Below are 14,246 nucleotides of genomic sequence, written 5' to 3' on the forward strand. Positions count from 1 at the left end.
AATGAGGGGAGATCTAATAGAGGTGTACAAGATTATGAAGGGTATAGATAGGGTGAACAGTGGGAAGCTTTTTCCCAGGTCGGAGGTGACGATCACGAGGGGTCACGGGCTCAAGGTGAGAGGGGCGAAGTATAACTCGGATATCAGAGGGACGTTTTTTACACAGAGGGTGGTGGGGGCCTGGAATGCGCTGCCAAGTAGGGTGGTGGAGGCAGGCACGCTGACAAGGTTTAAGACTTACCTGGATAGTCACATGAGCAGCCTGGGAATGGAGGGATACAAACGATTGGTCTAGTTGGACCAAGGAGCTGCACAGGCTTAGAGGGCTGAAGGGCCTGTTTCCTGTGCTGTACTGTTCTTTGTTCTTTGTACTTTGTGAGTTATATCGCGCATCACCGCCCATCGATGTGAATCTTTGGAATTCCCTCCCTCGGAGGGCTGTGGAAACTCAGTCACTGAGTATGTTTAAAGTAGAGATTGGCAGGTTTCTAAATGTCAATGATGTAAAGAGATATGGGGATAGTGTGGAGAAAAGGCATTGAAGTGGATGAACAGTTCTAATTGTATTGAATGGTGGAGTAGGCTCAATAGGCTGAATGGCCAATTACTACTCCTATGTTCCTCTGTAGCAAATCTGGACGTGGTAAATTGGATGGGTTTATGTAGATTGCGAGATAAATGTGGTAAAACTACTGGAAGGATCTCCCTCCTCTTCTTCACAATGGTGCCACGGGATTTTTTGCATCCACTTTGGACAGACAGGACTCGGGTTAAACATCACATCTGAAAGACAGCACAACCAGAAGTCTAGTCCCGGGAAGTGAACACAAAAATCTAGGCTGACACTCTAGTGCAGCGCTGAGGGTGTGCTCCACTGCTGGAGGTACTGTCTTTCAGATGAGATAGAGCGGGACTTGAACCCTCAACCTTCTGATTCATTGTTACCATCTGAATCACAGCTGATAACTCAAGCTAGAAATCTACTTCTTAGGGCGGCATGGTGGCACAATGGTTAGCACTGCTGCCTCACAGCACCAGGGGTCCAGGTTCGATTCCTGGCTTGGGTCACTGTCTGTGTGGAGTTTGCACATTCCCCCTGTGTCTGCGTGGGTTTCCTCCGGGTGCTCTGATTTCCTCCCACTGTCCAAAGATATGTAGGTTAGGTTGATTGGCTATGCTAAATTGCCCCTTTGTGTCAGGGGGACGAACTAGGGGAAATGTATTGGGTTATGGGAATAGGGCCTAGGTGGTTTGTGGTCAGTGCAGACTTGATGGGTCAAATGGCCTCCTTCTGCGCTGTAGGATTCTATAAAGAGAGGCGAATATATACTCATTATTTGGTCTATTCTCACTTAAATCATTATTAGGCTGTCTGAACCTGTGTCCAGCACAAGTGGGTTGTAAGTGGTGGTTGAAATTTCCTGTTTCCCCTAATTGGTGCTAGAGAACATAGAACATAGAACATTACAGTGCAGTACAGTCCCTTCAGCCCTCGATGTTACGCCAAACAGTGAAACCAATCTAAAGCCCATCTAACCTACACTATTCCAATATCATCCATATGTTTATCCAATGACCCTTTAAATGCCCTTAATGTTGGCGAGTCCACTACTGCTGCAGGCAGGGCATTCCACATCCTTACTACTCTCTGAGTGAAGAATCTACCTCTGACACCTGCCCTATATCTATCACCCCTCAATTTAAAGCTATGTCCCCTCATGCTAGTTATCACCATCCGAGGAAAAAGGCTCCTACTGTCCACCCTGTCTAATCCTCTGATCATCTTGTATGCCTCTATTAAGTCACCTCTTAACCTTCTTCTCTTTAACGAAAACAACCTCAAGTCCCTCAGCCTTTCCTCTTAAGACCTTCCCACCATACCAGGCAACATCCTGGTAAATCTCCTCTGCACCCTTTCCAATGCTTCCACATCCTTCCTATAATGCGGCGACCAGAACTGTACGCAATACTCCAAGTGCGGCCGCACCAGAGTTTTGTACAGCTGCAACATGACCTCCTGGCTCCGAAACTCAATCCCGCTACCAATAAAAGCTAACACTCCGTACACCTTCTTAACAACCCTATCAACCTGGGTGCCAACTTTCAGGGAGCTATGCACATACACACCAAGATCTCTCTGTTCATCCACACTCCCAAGTACCTTACCATTAGCCCAGTACTCTGTAATCCTGTTACTCCTTCCAAAGTGAATAACCTCACACTTTTCCGCATTGAACTCCATTTGCCATCTCTCAGCCCAGCTCTGCAGCTTATCTATGTCCCTCTGTAACCTGCAACAACCTTCCGCACTGTCCACAACTCCACCGACTTGAGTGTCATCCGCAAATTTACTAACCCATCCTTCTACGCCCTCATCCAGGTCATTTATAAAAATGACAAACAGCAGTGGCCCCAAAACAGATCCTTGCAGTACACCACTAGTAACTGAACTCCAGGATGAACATTTCCCATCAACCACCACCCTCTGTCTTCTTACAGCTAGCCAATTCCTGATCCAAACCGCTAAATCACCCTCAATCCCATGCCTCCTTCTGCAATAGCTTACCGTAGGGAACCTTATCAAATGCTTTACTGAAATCAATATACACCACATCAACTGCTTTACCCTCATCCACCTCTTTGGTCACCTTCTCAAGGAACTCAGTAAGGTTTGTAAGGCACGACCTACCCTTCACAAAACCGTGTTGACTATCCCTAATCAAATTATTCCTTTCCTGATGATTATAAATCCTATCTCTTATAATCCTTTCCAAAACTTTGCCCACAACAGAAGTAAGGCTCACTGGTCTATAATTACCAGGGTTGTCTCTACTCCCCTTCTTGAACAAGGGGACAACATTTGCTATCCTCCAGATAGCATTTCCATCAATCCAGGATCTGCTCACAAGGGAGATTCTGACCTGTCCCAAATAGACAATGTATGCATCACAGACAAAACACTGTAAATTATGAATATTAATCCACCTAACCAGCACGTCTTTCAGACTGTGGAAGGAAACCGGAGCACCCGGAGGAAACCCACGCAGCCATGGACAGAAAGTGCAGACTCCACACAGACAGTGACCGAAGGCCGGAATTGAATTGAACAGAGTTTGGTTAGGTTGACAGGCCATGCTAAATTGCCCCTTAATGTCCCAGGATGCATAGGTTAGAGGGATTAATAGGGTAAATATGTGGGGTTACAGGGATGGGGCCTGGGTGGAATTGTTGTCGGTGCAGAATCGATGGGCTGAATGGCCTCCTTCTGCACTGTAGGGATTCTATGAATGCTCATGAAAATCTACCTTTTTGACCACCTATCCCAGTATCTGCTTATGTGCCTTGGAGAATGGCAGAAGTTGGATGGGCATCTCAGCCATGGCCAAGGTCTCTGGATCCACTTTAGTATCTGCAGAGACAGTTACAATGAGAGCTATGTGGAATCCAAGATGTGATCGGAAAGCATGCTGCAACCGCAGTGAGCAAGGACGCATCAACTTGAACTGAGAAATTGTTAGTAACAATAATGCCACACAAATGCCAGGTAACGCCCACCTGCAAAATGAAAGAATTTAAGCATCTCCCCTCCCCGCCCCCGACAATCATTACCATTGCCAAATCCCTCATTGAAAACTGAACTGGACGAGCCATATAAACACTGCGGTCACCAGAGCAGGCCACAGCCTGGGCATTTGCTGGTGAGTAACTCACCTCCTGACATGGAGGCCATGTTAAATTCACCCTCAATGTACCCGAACAGGCGCCGGAGTGTGGCGACTAGGGGATTTTCACAGTAACTTCATTGCAGTATTAATGTAAGCCTACTTGTGTTACTAATAAACAAATAAATAAATAATATTGCTGGAGGAAATTACAGTGATGGGAAGGGGAAACACCCTGGGGGAATTTGAAACCAAGGAAGAGAATTTTAAAACTGAGGCACGGACAAGCCAGGAATCAAACTAGGTCAACGAGCAAAGGGAGGGAAAAAGGTTTGGTGGGAATTTGGATAGTAAATCAAAGTCCCATTTAATCACATCACTGGATATGCAGTATCTGATAGAGATCTAAAAGAGTGTAACATCAGCATGTTTTTATTTGAAACTTTAATTTGACAGACACATGAGGATTTGTTGACTGTGACTAGTGTCAGAGCAATCCCTGGTCTATGGAAATCTAAACTAAAAAGTGGTTAGCACTGCTGCCTCACAGCACCAGGGACCCGGGTTCGATTCCCAGCTTGGGTCACTGTCTGTGTGGAGTTTGCACGTTCTCCCCATGTCTGTGTGGGTTTCCTCCGGGTGCTCCAGTTTCCTCCCACACTCCAAAGATGTGTGGGTTAGGTGGATTGGCCATACTAAATTGCTCCTTAGTGTCAGGGGGACTCGCTAGGGTAAATGCATGGGGTTGTGGGAATAGGGCCTGGGTGGGGATTGTGGTCGGTGCAGACTTGATGAGTGGCTCCTTCTGCTCTGTAGGATTCTATGAGATGTTCACTTTTGTCTTGATTCTGTAACTGCTCTGATTTTTGGCTGCCTCCAACTAACTTGGTTCCAGACAAGTTAGTCAGAGCCAGTGAATAGTAAGGAAACTTAGACAGGATGTATAATGCGCGGCTACATTCAAATTCCCCTGTTTTATAACCTCATTGAAGATACATTTCAGCACCCACCCGGTTCCCCCTGGAGCCATTCTGCAGGATCTAACCAAGGCACTGACAAGCGCATTAGCCAAACATAAATAGTGACTAAAATAATGGAGATTACTTCACAAATTATGCGAATGTGGTATCTATAGCAACACCTTAATGCAAAACAGCCAACATTCATTTAGACAGCCAAGGTTCCAGTTGACAAAGCATCTTTGAGAGTTTTATGAATAACAGATTATGATGCAGACTGTTTGGACTTTCAGGAAATATTATTTATAATTCTAATGAAAATAAAAACCATGGGAATATGGGACTCAGTAAAAAGAAAGAGTGCCAATGGGAGGTTAGTACAAGGTTGGAGACAATCTTGACTCTTGAGTGGGGTGGGGAGTGTTTGTGAGCGCTAAAATGAAAATATCTCAAATTACTTGGAAGCTTGGTGAATTTGCAAACAATACTGGAACGGGGGGAAAAGGACAGAAAAGGCAGTGAATGATTTGCAGAATAATTTCAATTAGTTATGCAACCGGGGCAGAAAGCAAAACAGCAGAAATTTAATACACAGGATTGCAAAAAATGTGGAAAACCCATGATACAGTAATGGGCATAGAATAAAATAGCAAAGAAAGATGAAATTAGGGAATGTTGTAGCTTTCAATATGAGGACAATATATAACAAACGGAACAACAAATGAAATGTTGGCTGCAGAGTCAGAGGGTGGTGTACGGATCTAGATTGCTTGACACAAAACTCGGCTATGGCAGGAGACTCCCAGGAAATACATGGGTGTCCTCAAAGCATCCCTGATGAGGTCAAACATGCACAGCAACTTAGCAGGAGTAGGCTATTCGGCCCCTCGAGACTGCTCCACTATTCAATAAGATCATGGCTGATCTGGTTGTGGCCTCAACTCCATTTTCCTGTCTCTTCCCTACCCCATAACCATTCCCTTGTCTCTATCATAAATCCATCTAAATCAGCCTTGAATGGTGTCTTGACTGTGAAGGCCACAAAGGATCATCAATAGATCTACGGCTTCATGGAGTACAAGATACCTCACTGAGGGAGCAGAGGTTTGCCCAATGGGAAGCAGTCAGCAGGAGTTTGTAAGCCTGTAACTTTACCAGGACCGGAGCTGTAGTCCCAAGGTGAAGACTAGCTGAGTGTAAACCGCAGGAGTGGCCTTATCCTTTGGTTCATGTAATAAGTCCTCGGAGGCAGAAGTCCCTTCACCAAAATCCCTTTATTTAAAGTCTGACAACAGCATACAGAGAGCTTTCAGTCAGCAATCTACACTCGGAGTCCCAGAGTAACTGACACTCAGGTTCAGTACAAAACCAGAGGTTCCCTGATTGGCCCATCAATTAGGCCCTTAATAAAGGAGTTCATATTCTAACAGGCCCACCTCATTTGCCTGATTAAAGTGGTTACAATTCACAATAAAGGGTGTTGATGGGAAACTGGCATTTCTAAATTACTACAAACAGAACCATTGATCCAGCTTCCATTGCTCTCTGGGGAAGCAAATTCAACAATGAAGCCCATTCCCATCCATTGACTCTGTCTACACTTCCCGCTGCCTCGGAGAAGCAGCCAGCATAATCAAGAACCCCACGCACCCCAGACATTCTCTCTTCCAACTTCTTCCATCAGGGAAAAGATACAAAAGTCTAAGGTCACGTACCAACCGACTCAAAAAACAGCTTCTTCCCTGCTGCTGTCAGACTTTTGAATGGATCTACTTTGCAATAAGTTGATCTTTCTCTCCATCCTAGCTATGACTGTGATGCGCGATATAACTCACGAGGCCAGAGATGCTCGAGGAAATAAAGGCTTTTATTAACTACTACAATAGAGCTACCATATATAATACACGATCCCAGACTGAGGGGTCCCAGACAGAGCAGTGACCTTTATACCTCTCCCAGGAGGCGGAGCCCGACTGGGATGTACCATAATAACTATATTACAGGTAGAACAGCCCAACCCTAACCCCAACAGTAACATGTAGAACAACCCAACCCTAACCCCAACAGCAACATATATACAGACTCATAGTACTGGCCAGACCCTGGCTCAGTACTACCTGGTGGGAACCAACGATGGTTCACCACAGACTGTAACACTACATTCTGCACTCTCTCCTTTCCTTCTCGATGAGCAGTATGCTTTGTCTGTATAGCGCGCAAGAAACAATACTATTCACTGTATGTTAATACATGTGACAATAATAAATCAAATCAAATCAAATCACCCTCTGAGCGACCAAAATTCTCCTCTTTCCTGTGGTAAAAGGGAACACCCCCTCCTCAAATTGCGTCCTCTGGTTCCAGGCTTCCCTGTGAATGGAAACACCCTTCTGATATCCACCCAGTCCAGTCCACTCATGGGCTGGGATTTTCCAGGATTTTCCATTGTTGTGGGACCAACTGGAGGGGATTTGGTGGCCCAGACAAAAGTCTATTGATTTTCGGTGGGACCGAATGATCCAGTTGGTGATCCAGTCCCATGATCTTGCATGTTTTGATAAGATTACCTGTCATTCTTCTAAACTCCAATGGGTACAGCCCCAACCTGTTCAACCTTTCTTCGTAAGACTATGAGTAGTGTGAACGTTCTCTGAACTTGCTGCTAATGCAATTATACAATTTTTCAGATAAGGAGACCAATGCTGTACACAGTATTCCAGATATGATCCCATCAATGTCCTGTTGAGTTTATTTTCCTGTCCCCTCGTAATAGATGCCAACATTTAATTTGCCTGCCAACTCATCGGAGTCCCCTGGATCGCAACCAACAGCACCAGAGACCTGAGCTCGATTCCTGGCTTGGGTCACTGTCTGTGCGGTGTCTGCACCTTCTCCCCGTGTCTGCATGGGTTTCCTCCGGGTGCTCTGGTTTCCTCCCACACTCCGAAAGACGTGCTGGTAAGGTGCATTGGCCTTGCTAAATTCTCCCTCCTCGAACAGGCGCCGGAGTGTGGCAACTAGGGGATTTTCACAGTAACTTCATTGCAGTGTTAATGTAAGCCTACTTGTGACACTAATAAATCAACTTGAAACAACATGGGAAGGCAGCGATTACATCGAGAGACTTTGATGGGAGTGTGTGGAGGTAAAGTCGAAGCATCGGAGGGAATGCACAAGCCTCAAAACTGCCCATCCACCCAGCCCTTCCAGCACGACCTGTCCACATGTGGCAGAGCTGCAGATTACGTATCGGACTCATCAGCATCTCAGGATCCATCGAACTGGAATGGAAGCAAGGCACCCTCGAGGGACTGCCTGAAAACAGGAGATAAGTGAGATAAATAGAGATATTATGATGCTCCTGTGGAATACCTGGGGGCACCTCATTACGTTAATGGCGCTATCTGAACACAAGTTGTTGTTGTCAATATAACAGTTTTGGGGAACAGGAAGCAGGTATTGGGGATGATACTCAAGGCCCGCTGTGCTACTCGAGCAGCGCAGCATGCTGGGAGGTATCAGCGGGGGGTCTTGTAGTGGGGTTCGCGACTGACATCCAGCCAATCGTGACTCTCCCAGGCTATCTTTTTTGACGTAATCAGTCTTGCACCAGAAATCAGCACGAAGCTGATTCGCACACTGAAACTGACATTTCCATATCGTTAGCGAGCCCGGGACGGTATTGTCCGGGCTTTGTAATGTCTCCCCCCCCAATGCCAGGAGAGGTTCCCACCAGCAGGAATTAAAGCTGATCCCCAGCCTGGCACCATGGCACTGCGCACCGGGCCTGGGTAGTGCCTAGGGGCGGGGTCACAGGGGGCAGGGTCTACTGGGGGGGGCAGGGCCAATCGCTGGTTGTGGGAGGGAGAAATACTATGCACTCTGTATGAGTAGTTATAGAGAGAGGGCGATTGGGGCTGGCCATGGGGAGGGGGGAGTATGGGCTGGCCGTGGCGGGGGGGGATGGTGTTCGGGCTGGCCATGGTGGGGGGGGGGGGGGGGATGTTCGGGCTGGCCATGGTGGGGGGGGGGGGGATGTTCGGGCTGGCCATGGTGGGGGGGGATGGTGTTCGGGCTGGCCATGGTGGGGGGGGATGGTGTTCGGGCTGGCCATGGTGGGGGGGGGGGGGGGGGATGTTCGGGCTGGCCATGGTGGGGGGGGGGGGGGATGTTCGGGCTGGCCATGGTGGGGGGGGATGGTGTTCGGGCTGGCCATGGTGGGGGGGGATGGTGTTCGGGCTGGCCATGGTGGGGGGGGGGGGGGGTGTTCGGGCTGGCCATGGTGGGGGGGGCGGTGTTCGGGCTGGCCATGGGGGAGGGGTGTTTGGGCTGGCCATAGGGGGGGGTGTTTGGGCTGGCCATAGGGGTGGGGGGGAATGCTCGGGCTGGCCATGGGGCGGGTGGTGTTTGGGTTGCCCATGAGGGTGCATTCAGGTTGGCATTCAGGGGATGTTTGGGCTGGCCATGGGGGGGGATATTTGGGCTAGCCATGGGGGGGCGGTTCGGGTTGGCCATGGAGGGGGATGTTTGGGTTGGCCATGGCGGGGGGTGTTCAGGTTGGCCATGGGGGTGCATTCGGGCTGGCCATGGGAGGGTGTTTGTGTTGGCCATGGGGACATGTTCAGGCTGGCCATGGGGGGGTGTTCGGGGTGGCCATGGGGATGTGTTCGGGCTGGCCTTGTGGGGGGGAGGGGGGAGTTCAAGCTGGCTATGGGGAGGAGGGGGTGTTCGGGTTGGCCATGGGGGGATGTTTGGGGTGGCCATGGCGGGGGCGGTGTTGGAGTTGGCCATGGGGGTGTGTTCAGGATGGCCATGGCGGGGAGGGGGTGTTGGGGTTGGCCATGGGGGGTGGTGTTTGGGTTGGCCATGGGGAAGGGAGTGTTCAGGCTGGCCATGGAGGGAGTCTGTTCGGGTTGGCCATGGGGGGGTGTGTTCGAGTTGGCCCTGGGGAGGGGAGTGTTCAGGCTGGCCATGGAGGGGGCCAGTTTGGGTTGGCCATGGGGGGGTGTGTTCGGGCTGGCCATGGGGGAGGGGGTTCGGGTTGGCCATGGAGAGGTATTCGGGCTGGCCATGGGGGGGGATGTTTGGGTTGGCCATGGGGGAGGGGGGGTTCGGGTTGGCCATGGAGAGGTATTCGGGCTGGCCATGGCGGGTTGTGTTTGGGTTGGCCATGGAGAGGGGGCGTGTTGCGGTTGGCCATGGGGGGGGGTATTCGGGTTGGCCATGGGGGGGTGTGTTTGGGTTGGCCATGGGGGGGGGGGGTGTTCGGGTTGGCCATGGAGAGGTATTCGGGTTGGCCATGGGGGGTGTGTTTGGGTTGGCCATGGAGAGGTATTCGGGTTGGCCATGGAGAGGTATTCGGGCTGGCCATGGGGGGAGATGTTTGGGCTGGCCATGGGGGAGGGGAGTTTGGGTTGGCCATGCGGGATGTTCGGGGTGGCCATGGGGAGGGGGGAGTTCGGGTTGACCATGGGGATGTGTTCGGGCTGGCCATGGGGGTGGGGTGGGGTAGTTTGGGCTGGCTATGGGGAGGAGGGAGTGTTCGGATTGGCCATGGGGGAGTGTTCGGGTGGCCATAGGGGGAGGGGGTGTTCGGGCTGGCCATGGGGGGGGGGGGGCGTGTGTTCGGGTTGGCCATGTGGTGGGGGGGAGTGTTCGGGCTGGCCATGGGGGGTTGTTTGGGTTGACCATGGGGGGGGGTGGTGTTCGGGCTGGCCATGGCGGGTTGTGTTTGGGTTGGCCATGGAGAGGGGGGGGTGTTTGGGTTGGCCATGGGGGCGGGTGTTCGGGTTGGCCATGGGGAGGATGTTGGAGTTGGCCATGGGAATGTTCGGACTGGCCATGGAGTGGTTCGGGTTGGCCATGGGGAAGGGGGGTTCTGGGCTGGCCATGGGGAGGGGGGAATTCGGGTTGGCCAATGGGGGGGGGTGTTCGGGTTGGTGATGGGGGGGTGCTCGGGTTGGCCATGGGGGGTTCAGGTTGGCCATGGGGTTGTGTTCGGGTTGGCCATGGGGAAAGGGGATTCCGGGCTGGCCATGGGGAGGAGGAAGTTCGGGTTTGCCAATGGGGAGGGGTGTTCGGGTTGGCGATTGGGGGGGAGGGGTGTTCTGGTTGGCCATGGGGGCGGGTGTTCGGGTTGGCCATGGGGGGATGTTGGAGTTGGCCATGGGGGGGTGTTCGGGCTGGCCATGGGGGGATGTTCTGGCTGGTCATAGGGGCGGTGTGTTCAGGGCTGGCCATGGGGAAGGGGGGCTCCGGGCTGACCATGGGAATGGGCGAGTTCAGGTTGGCCATGGGCGGGAGGTTTGGGTTGGCCATCGGTGGGGGTTCGGGTTGGCCATGGCGAGGGGTGCAGGTTGGCCATGGGCGGGGGTTCAGGTTGGCCATGGGCGGGGGTTCGGGTTGGTCATGAGCGGGGTTCGGGTTGGCCATGGGCAGGAGGTTTGGGTTGGCAATGGGCGGGGGTTTCGGTTGGCCATGGGCGAGGGATTCGGGTTGGCCATGGGCGGGGGTTTGGGTTGGCCATGGGCGGGGGTTTGGGTTGGCCATGGGGGGGTGTTCGGGTTGGTCATGGGTGGGCGGTTCGGGTTGGCCATGGGGGGTTTGGAATGGCCATGGGCGGGGGTTCGGGTTGGCCATGGGGGGGTTCAGGTTGGCCATGGGGCGGGTGTTCGGGTTGGCCATGGGTGGGGCGTTCGGGTTGGCCATGGGGGGGTTCAGGTTGGCCAAGGGTAGAGGGTTTGGGTTGGCCATGGGTGGGGGTTTCAGGTTGGCCATGCGGGGTGTTTGGGTTGGCCATGGGTGGGGGGTTCAGGTTGGCCATGGGTGGGGGGTTCGGGTTGGCCATGAGGGGGGGTTCAGGTTGGCCATGAGGGGGGGGGGGTTCAGGTTGGCCATGAGGGGGGGGGGGTTCAGGTTGGCCATGGGTGGGGGGTTTGGGTTGGCTATGGGGGGGTGTTCGGGTTGGCCATGGGTAGGAGGTTCGGGTTGGCCATAGAGGTGTGTTCGGGTTGCCAATGGTGGGGGGTGTTCGGGTTGGCCATGGGTGTTCGGGTTTGGCCATGGCCGGGGATTTGGGTTGGCCATGGGGGGGTATTTGGGTTGGCCATGGGCGGGGGGTTCAGGTTGGCCATGGGGGTGTTGTTTGGGTTGGCCATGGAGGTGTGTTCGAGTTGGCCATATGGGGGGTGGATGTTTGGGCTGGCCATGGGGGGGGGCGTCCAGGTTGGCCATGGGGGTGGGGGGGGTTCGATCTGGCCATGGGGGGGGGGGTTCAGGTTGGCCATGGGGGAGGGGTTCAGGTTGGCCATGGGGGGGATGTTCGGATTGTCCATGGGGGCGGGGGGGGGGATTCGGGCTGGCCATGGAGGGGGGTGTTCGCGTTGACCATGGGGGGGTGGATTCAGGCTGGCCATGGGGAGGGGGGAGTTCGGGTTGGCCATGGGTGGGTTCAGGGTGGCCATGGGAGGGGGGAGTTCGGGTTGGCTATGGGTGGTTCAGGTTGGCCATGTGGGGGGTTCAGGTTGGCCATGGGGGGGTTCGGAGTGGCCATGGGGAGGGGGAGAAGTTCTGGTTGGCCATGGGTTGTTTGGGTTGTTCATGGGGGGGGGGGGTTCGGGTTGGCCATGAGGGGGGGGTTTGGAGTGGCCATGGGGAGGGGAGGGAGTTCGGGTTGGCATGGGGGGATTCGGGGTGGCCATGGGGAGGGGGGTGTATGTGTTCAGGGCTGGCCATGGGGAGGGGGGGAGTTCGGGTTGGCCATGGGTGGGGGGTTTGGGTTGGTCATGGGGGTGGATGTTTGGGTTGGCCATGGCGGGGGGTGTTCAGGTTGGCCATGGGGGTGCATTCGGGCTGGCCATGGGAGGGTGTTTGTGTTGGCCATGGGGACATGTTCAGGCTGGCCATGGGGGGGTGTTCGGGGTGGCCATGGGGATGTGTTCGGGCTGGCCTTGTGGGGGGGAGGGGGGGAGTTCAAGCTGGCTATGGGGAGGAGGGGGTGTTCGGGTTGGCCATGGGGGGATGTTTGGGGTGGCCATGGCGGGGGCGGTGTTGGACTTGGCCATGGGGGTGTGTTCAGGATGGCCATGGCGGGGAGGGGGTGTTGGGGTTGGCCATGGGGGGTGGTGTTTGGGTTGGCCATGGGGAAGGGAGTGTTCAGGCTGGCCATGGAGGGAGTCTGTTCGGGTTGGCCATGGGGGGGGTGTGTTCGAGTTGGCCCTGGGGAGGGGAGTGTTCAGGCTGGCCATGGAGGGGGCCAGTTTGGGTTGGCCATGGGGTGGTGTGTTCGGGCTGGCCATGGGGGAGGGGGTTCGGGTTGGCCATGGAGAGGTATTCGGGCTGGCCATGGGGGGGGGATGTTTAGGTTGGCCATGGGGGAGGGGGGGTTCGGGTTGGCCATGGAGAGGTATTCGGGCTGGCCATGGCGGGTTGTGTTTGGGTTGGCCATGGAGAGGGGGCGTGTTGCGGTTGGCCATGGGGGGGGGGGTATTCGGGTTGGCCATGGGGGGGGTGTGTTTGGGTTGGCCATGGGGGGGGGTGTTCGGGTTGGCCATGGAGAGGTATTCGGGTTGGCCATGGGGGGTGTGTTTGGGTTGGCCATGGAGAGGTATTCGGGTTGGCCATGGAGAGGTATTCGGGCTGGCCATGGGGGGAGATGTTTGGGCTGGCCATGGGGGAGGGGGGTTTGGGTTGGCCATGCGGGATGTTCGGGGTGGCCATGGGGAGGGGGGAGTTCGGGTTGACCATGGGGATGTGTTCGGGCTGGCCATGGGGGTGGGGTGGGGTAGTTTGGGCTGGCTATGGGGAGGAGGGAGTGTTCGGATTGGCCATGGGGGAGTGTTCGGGTGGCCACAGGGGGAGGGGGTGTTCGGGCTGGCCATGGGGGGGGGGGGGGTCGTGTGTTCGGGTTGGCCATGTGGTGGGGGGGAGTGTTCGGGCTGGCCATGGGGGGTTGTTTGGGTTGACCATGGGGGGGGGTGGTGTTCGGGCTGGCCATGGCGGGTTGTGTTTGGGTTGGCCATGGAGAGGGGGGGGTGTTTGGGTTGGCCATGGGGGCGGGTGTTCGGGTTGGCCATGGGGAGGATGTTGGAGTTGGCCATGGGAATGTTCGGACTGGCCATGGAGTGGTTCGGGTTGGCCATGGGGAAGGGGGGTTCTGGGCTGGCCATGGGGAGGGGGGAGTTCGCGTTGGCCAATGGGGGGGGTGTTCGGGTTGGTGATGGGGGGGTGCTCGGGTTGGCCATGGGGGGTTCAGGTTGGCCATGGGGTTGTGTTCGGGTTGGCCATGGGGAAAGGGGGTTCCGGGCTGGCCATGGGGAGGAGGAAGTTCGGGTTTGCCAATGGGGAGGGGTGTTCGGGTTGGCGATTGGGGGGGAGGGGTGTTCTGGTTGGCCATGGGGGCGGGTGTTCGGGTTGGCCATGGGGGGGGTGTTGGAGTTGGCCATGGGGGGGTGTTCGGGCTGGCCATGGGGGGATGTTCTGGCTGGTCATAGGGGCGGTGTGTTCAGGGCTGGCCATGGGGAAGGGGGGCTCCGGGCTGACCATGGGAATGGGCGAGTTCAGGTTGGCCATGGGGGGGTGTTCGGGTTGGCCATGGGTAGGAGGTTCGGGTTGGCCATGGAGGTGT

General features: G+C 54.4%; 1 long non-coding RNA gene across 1 annotated transcript in view; it reads right to left on the reverse strand.

The window, feature by feature from the left end:
• Positions 1-7,595: 7,595 nt before the first annotated feature.
• Positions 7,596-14,246, reverse strand: part of LOC144510352 (uncharacterized) — a 30,458-nt gene continuing 23,807 nt past the window's right edge. Inside the window, exon 3 of the long non-coding RNA XR_013500622.1 lies at positions 7,596-7,936. This is a non-coding gene — a long non-coding RNA (uncharacterized LOC144510352). The remainder of the gene's footprint in view (positions 7,937-14,246) is intronic.

The sequence above is a fragment of the Mustelus asterias genome, chromosome 23 (genome assembly GCF_964213995.1).
Source record: "Mustelus asterias chromosome 23, sMusAst1.hap1.1, whole genome shotgun sequence".
Classification (NCBI taxonomy): Eukaryota; Metazoa; Chordata; class Chondrichthyes; order Carcharhiniformes; family Triakidae; genus Mustelus; species Mustelus asterias.